The sequence below is a fragment of the Pinus tabuliformis genome, chromosome 2_1 (genome assembly GCF_031772625.1).
Source record: "Pinus tabuliformis cultivar Carrire ecotype Pingquan chromosome 2_1, CPIR1, whole genome shotgun sequence".
Lineage (NCBI taxonomy): Eukaryota > Viridiplantae > Streptophyta > Pinopsida > Pinales > Pinaceae > Pinus > Pinus tabuliformis.
In genome coordinates, this window is record NC_142299.1 from 779632855 (window position 1) to 779640283 (window position 7429).

At 37.2% G+C, this 7429-nt stretch overlaps 1 pseudogene; it reads left to right on the plus strand.

Annotated features, from left to right (window-relative positions):
• Positions 1–328: 328 nt before the first annotated feature.
• On the plus strand, positions 329–973 carry LOC149202887 (peptidyl-prolyl cis-trans isomerase CYP40 pseudogene; annotated as a pseudogene).
• Positions 974–7429: the final 6456 nt, after the last annotated feature.

Genomic DNA, 7429 nt, shown 5'->3' on the forward strand with positions numbered 1-7429 from the left:
TTCCCAGGTTGAAATCCAGTTACCAGCAAGCAACTCCTCCACAATCCGCTTGTGGTTTTTCAATGTCAACACAACGTTAATCACCAGACAAAGTCACAGGTGCTGTGGAGATTGGACGTGTTTTTCTTGTGAACTGCGTGCAAGGAATTGTAGTTAGCTTAATTCGACGGCAATATGCAGCTGCAGCTGCTCGACAAGGATCATATGATAGTGCTGGTGTCTGGGGGTCGTGTTCTAAGCCGGTGCCTCCCATTGCAAAGAAGGTTTTTGTGTCTCTGGCAAGAAACCGAAACAGGAAAAGCAGAGTCTCGAGGAACTTGTCGAAGATATGACCAAATTTCAGGACTTTGTGCATTGGCCCTCATACCGGCGCCCCCTGCATTACAAAGGGCTTCCTTTCCATAGAGTTATCAAAGGTTTTATAATACGAGATGGAGACATTTCAGTTCAGAATGGTACAGGGGGTGAATCAATATATGGATTAAAGTTTGATGATGAAAACGTTCAACTGAAACATGAGCGCAGAGGAATGTTGTCAATGGCAAACTCTAGACCTAATACAAATGTCTCTCAATTTTTCATCACAACAACAAGGACTTCCCATCTGGATGGAAAGCGTGTTGTCTTTGGGAAGGTAATTAAAGGCATGGGAGTTGTGCGTGGCAATGAGTATACTCCCACAGAAAGTAGTGACCGCCTTTCTCTAGATGTGGTAATTTCAGATTGTGAGGAGATCTCAGAAGGATCAGATGATGGAATAGCTAATTTCTTCAAAGATGGAGATTTGTATCCAGACTGGCCAGCTGATCTTGATGAGAAATCTGCAGAAATTTCATGGTGAATGAATGCAGTAGATTCTGCGAAATGTTTTGGGAATGAAAATTACAAGAAAAGGGATTATAAGATGGCTTTAAGAAAATACAGAAAGACATTGCGCTATCTTGACATTTGCTGGGAGAACACCAAATGTTGAACGGATCACTGTATAGGTCCTTCTATTGGTTCTGTTTGTTGCTTGTCGTTAGAATTCATGTTGAAGTTTTCATTAGTGGTTGTTTGGAGGACACTGACATGAATACAGTCATCAATTATAACTACAGGATACCAATCATATTCATAAGCAGAGCTATGATTTTATGATGGTCGATCTTCTTTAAAATGATGATGATGATGGATCAATGATAATGCGACAGTACATGACATCATTACAACACCCATACTACAACTGCAATGAAATTAAGTGAAAGTTATGTTTTGCAAGAACCTGTACCAGCCCCAGTGTTATGCAGAAGATAGTAATGTTGTAAAGAGGAGTTCAGTAATGAAGACTGTGAAGTGGAGTGAGCCCTGGTTTTGTAGGCCTGGGGAAGAAGATCAAGATAAGAAAATCAGAGTGTTACCTTCCTCAAGCCACATTCTAGGATGTGTTTCAAGGTTCACGTTCTTCATAGTAGCATTAATATTGAACAAATAACAAGAGAAACTACAGGTCAATTTGTTTTCTTTCTATTGAAAGTTGCAGCTTTAGAGGTGGTACGAAGGACTTCTGAAGCAAAATTTCCAGTAGTATGGAGGGGTATACAAGGACTTGGATTACTTAAATGCCCACCTTTTAGCTGTTTGCAGAGGTAGACTCCATTCAGACTTCTTGCTAAGAGCACACAGGAATTCTCAAGATTCTCAAGCAAATCATTTACCAACTACAGATTCATTTGCTACGGAACAAATAGAGGTTGTTAACAGCAGTTTCGTAGCGCGCTACGAAACTGCTGTAGGTGATGATTTTAAGCGCAGAGCAGCTAGTGTGATACTGTGAGCGGGAGTTGAGGAAGAGAAACACCTGTCTATCAATACCACCTACAACACATCAGAAACATGGTAGCATTCCATACCTGGGATTATTAAAAGATTTGGGGAACATGCTGCTACACTTTCGGAGAATGTTGGAAGACAAAGACCGTTAAAATAGAGCACATCTCTTGGTCAATTAATGAGCCATCCACGCAACTAGAATCCAAAGCTAGCTCGTTCAGTGTACTCTCCTTCAAGATACCTCAACCCAAGCAGCAAAAGGACATGTGTCAAGAGCCAGAAAAGCATCATATTACGAGGAGCAAAGATTTTGGATTTTGATTAAATGAAAACCATTTGTAATTTCAGTTTAGCCATTATGTAATTAATAAATTAGTTATGCACTAGATAGGGATAGTCAATAGCCACCTTCGAGGCTCCCCTCATGCTGGAGGAGGAAGCTCGAGGTGGTTAAGTTTGTTTGCCTATATATGGATCAATGTTGGATGTAGAAAGGGTTGGACATTTTATACAAAAACAGAGTTATTTGGGCCAATGTAAAGACTTGTTACAGTAATAGTAAAACAGTGGTTGTTTCTTCTCAAGATTCTCAATGGATTATTTTGTTCAAATATGATGGTGGTGTTTTCTCTTATATGTTCTTTTACAGCCTTGTTATAACATAATCACTCAGAATTCATTTCTAATGCTCTGACTTCCTGTATGTTTGGCAAGCTATGGTTTGTGTGAGATATGTTTGAACATCTAATGCAAAGAGCCTTGACTTCCATGAAATGACTGTGCTTTTGTTTATTAAATGTGTAAGACTCCATAGCCCAATGAAGACCAATTTGATATGTGTTCAACCAGCTTTGTTTTCATGAATGTGTGAAGAGTTAGCCATCTGTTGTTGTAATTGATTTCTATCAAAAGTCTGTGAGAGATCCCTCTCTGACTAGGAAGGCTAATTCCTAGTCTAAAGTCTGGTTGAAAGAGTTACATAAAATCTTACTTGGTTGCAGCCCTTAGTACTGATTTTGTGATAACACAACGCATTGGAGCAGAGAATCCTGGTTGGTAGAGAGTGGACGGATGGATAATCGTTTGAGGGGAGGCTGGATGGTCCTTTGTTCGAGGGGAGGATTGTTGGGTATACGACCAAATAGTCCCACATTGACTAGAAGTGGGGAGGATCATGGGTATATAAGGATGGACAAATATCTCCATTGGTATGAGGCCTTTTGGGGTAAGTCCAAAAGCAAATCCATGAGGGCTTAGGCCCAAAGTGGACAATATCATACCATTGTGGAGATATGTGGTGTCCAGAGTTCTAACAATTCCATTGGAAACTAACTATGCCCTTGCCTCTGTGCAACAATTCATTATGCGAAGGTCGTTCACACATGGAGATCTACACAATGAACTCCCTTATGGAGAGTGAAATTGAGTTTGATATATCACAACATCTACAACGTTACATAATTTGAATAAATAGGGCGTTACAAAAAATAATTCCTTATATCTGCGGACCTGTGATATAAGTTACCAGTTAAGGAATTCAAATGTGCAGATTTATGGCATAAGAATTGGAGAAGTGGATCTTCCAAGGAGATAATTGGTAAAGCAGATGACATAGGAACATATGTGTTGAAGAATAGTGGCAACAATTTTTAGCCAAGGATATTCTTTGGTCATGATAAAGGTCAGGACAAAGAATGATAGAGCATTAGAGATAAAAAAGAAATGGTTTACATTTAGGCGTTAAAGATGCCAACATTGACAAAAATGCACTAGACATTATTTAATTTTTACATGACAGATGTGTGTTACTTCTAGAGATTTCAAAGAATCAACAACATTGAATACTATTTGTGAAAATGTTTGCAAACATTCCATGGGACACATAAAGTCACTCATACAATCATGCATATGTATGGAAGGCTCGGGAGGGATAACATATCGAACAAGTGTCAAAATAAGTATATAAGCACATATCAACATATATTCACGCTATAACCTGGAAGATAGAGCATAATGGCTAAGTGTTTGAGGGATTTTTCGAGCGGTTAAGTGTAGCAACATCCCTATGCTCATATATAAATATAAGCATAAGCTCAGGAAGGATAGCACAAGTGACTGAGTGTCACAACAACCCTGTGTGTGTATTGTAAAGCTTAGGAGAGATAGGCATGGGCCAAGTGTCGAGAGCATCAACAAAGTCCCACTTATCCATATGTAATTCAAGTGTAAGCTTAGGAAGGATAGGTGCCATAGTTGTGTGTTAGAAGCCTTGGTGAAGGCTCATATATATATAGGTGCCATAGTTTTGTGTTAGAAGCCTTGGTGAAGGCGCATATATATATATATAGGAGAGAAGGGTAACAAAATCAACTAAGTGTTGAGGGAGGAAATGGGAATTTATTTCCTAGTAGTTAACAATGTGAGGGTTGCGAAGAATGGAGGCCTTAAGGCTATAAATGAAAAAATAAAATCTAACAAAGGAAACCTTATTTTACTTTATATATATGTTAAGCTCCATTAATTTTTTTTACCAACTGATGCCTACAATTATGGAATCCAACTGCAGTCTTTCCTTAATTTCTGGAAACCAACTGCAGTAATTTCCTTAAATTAAGGAAATCAACTGTAGTTAATTCATTTTCTTGTTGGGAGCTTCTGAAGTGGTCCATTACTCCATCTGGAGTTCTCTACCTTGATCTGTGGAACACCTGACACATAGCCATCAGAAGCTTGATGGAAGCTTCACTATAAATTTATCTGTTTGGTCCCCAAGCTAGCATCTCAATTCCCTTCAGTTTTTACACCATCAAGTTGAGAGAGCAGAGCTTGGAAGTGCCTTCCAGATTATCTGTGTTCTTTTGTTTTCTGCTTGCCTGAGGTTGTTATGTCTCCTCCACGTACTGTGCCCAGATTTTAGAGTTCCCTTCTCTCATTTTCGTGTTGCCATGAGCCTATGAATTACAAGTTAATTACAATGATCCCACTGGTGCTTGTACGTTTGCGTAGACAGATAATGTGCTTCTAAAAGCTGATGGCACCATCGTTCCAATAAGCTGTTGTTCGTAGGGTTGAGGAGTGTGCCCACTCCTAGAAGCATGAAGGATTATTTTTTGAGGCCGAGAGGAAACTAAAGGCTCGAGCTCTCTTCAGTAATTTAACCAGATTTCAAAAACAATTGGAAAGGAAAGCTACTGCTGTTTTTGATCAAGCCAAAGGGATAGGACTGCTACTCTTAAGGCATCAGAGCGTGTTTAACATCAATGGCTGGAGGTATTCTTCTTGGGTATCCAGTTTTATGATTCTTTACAATAATTAATTTTAATGCCACACATAAAGAATTGATGTTCATAGCTATCATGCATAACCATTTAATTGAGGTTGCAGCCTTCATTTTATTAATGCTCCGTCGATAAAAAGGATACAGTAAAGAATCATTGTTTCTTAAACATTTTAAAGTTTTATTCTAATTTTTCCGCATTATAGTAGAATCTTAAATAATCGCTGCTATGATTTAGATAATCACTGCAATTATTTACATTTGGTATTGGAGCCTCTTCTATCTCTGCCTTGATGTGTGCAAATTTAATCTTGTGAGGAATTATTGCCTTAATTTACAGTAAAACTGATATTTAATGGAATCGACAATTTTTTAAGCTTTTCAGTATATTACAATATGTGGATCAGAAAACTGATTATTGTCAAAACAAGATGGTATTTGACATCCCCTTACAACATTAAATTTTGAGGACCATCTATTTGGGTTATAAACTCAATTGAATTACAATTATTTCAATAAAGTAGTTGAGGTTACGTTAACACCGACTTTCATTTTGTTTGGGTCAATATAACGCAAGTCGACATGTGATGGAAACCGTGGTTATTTGAGTCAATATAACGCAAGTCAACATGTGATGGAAACCTTGGGACTTTCTTCTCCCCATTGGATGAACGGTTTAAACGTCTGACAGTAATATTTAAAATAAAAAATTCATTCATGCATAAAACTTTCTAGACTTTAGGCTAACAAGAAGGAATGTCACTTATAGTTCTGGTTATATTAGTATAGAGTAATATGGAGTTTATTTTAAAATATCATTTTGACTTATTCTTTTCACGAAACATTATTTTTACTCTGGTTAAAGATTTGTTTATAATTTTATAAGTAAATTTTTAAGTGTTTCGTGAGTGCAATAATTGTTTCGGCATTTCACATTTTTAAATTGCTTCATATTAAAATGTGTATATGCGATTTCACTTGGTATGAAATGTGAATTATTGTGTATATTTTTGTTTATGCAATTTATAAGAAATAATGTCTAGTGATCCATATAATTTTAATTAATTAGAGAATAGCCACAGCATCTCTAATTAAATGAAATTATATATTATGTTTGGTTAGGATCACATAAAGATTATTTAGACATTAAATTGTAATTAATTATACTAAATATAATAAATTTTATCCCACAGGAATTTTTATTATATTTATGTAATTAATTAGGATAAAATTTCATAATTTACCCACAGGAATTATGAATTAATAGTTTTATCATAAAGTTCAAAACTATGAATAATTGAATCTGCTTGAATTAAAAATTTAGCCCACAGGCAATTTTTGTGTCATTAGATTCAATTTTGAGCATGATTTACATTGGTAAAACATGAAATTGTATTACGCCTCAATTTTAACATAAGCATGTGAGTTTTAATTTTGATGCAGTTGTACAACCTGCAAATTTCTCTGAAATTCGTTGTGATATCCCTAAACTTAAGGGAAATAACTATAAGGTTTGGAAGGAGAGGATTCTCCTTCATCTGGGGTGGATGGACATAGACTATGCTATTAGGAAAGATGAACCACCGACAGTCACTAATACTAGCACTGCAGCAGACATCACGCTTTATGAACAATGGGAGCGATCCAATCGTCTAAGCATGATGTTCATTAAGACTAAAATTTCAGCTAGTATTCGTGGTTCCGTTGATCAGCATGAAAAGGTCCGAGACTAGTTGAAAGCCATTGATGATCAATTCATCACTTCAGACAAGGCACTAGCAAGCACCCTAATCATGAAGTTCTCATCCCTAAGGCTCACCAGTGTGAAAGGTGTGCGCGAGCACATCATGTAGGTGAGGGACACTGTGGATCAATTGAAGAAACTCGAGGTTGAAATATCAGAGTCTTTCCTAGTGCACTACATCTTGAACACCCTTCCGCACCAATATGGACCTTTCAAAATCTCATACAACACACATAAGGATAAATGGTCAATTAATGAACTCATGACCATGTGTGTTCAAGAGGAAGAGAGACTGGTGATGGAACTGGGAGAAAGTGCAATGCTGGAAACGCGTGGAAAGGACAAATCTCAAGTCAACCGGAAAGGGAAAGGTAAAGTACCTCCCCAAGCCGATATCAAGAAGGATTCCAAGTGCTTCTTCTGTAAAAAGAAGGGACACATGAAGAAGGAATGCGCCAAATTTCAGAAATGGCTTGCGGACAAAGGTAATTTGATCTCATTTGTTTGTTATGAATCTAATATGGTTAATGTTAATATTAACACATGGTGGATTGATTCTGGATCAACAATTCACATTTCGAATTCCTTGCAGGGTT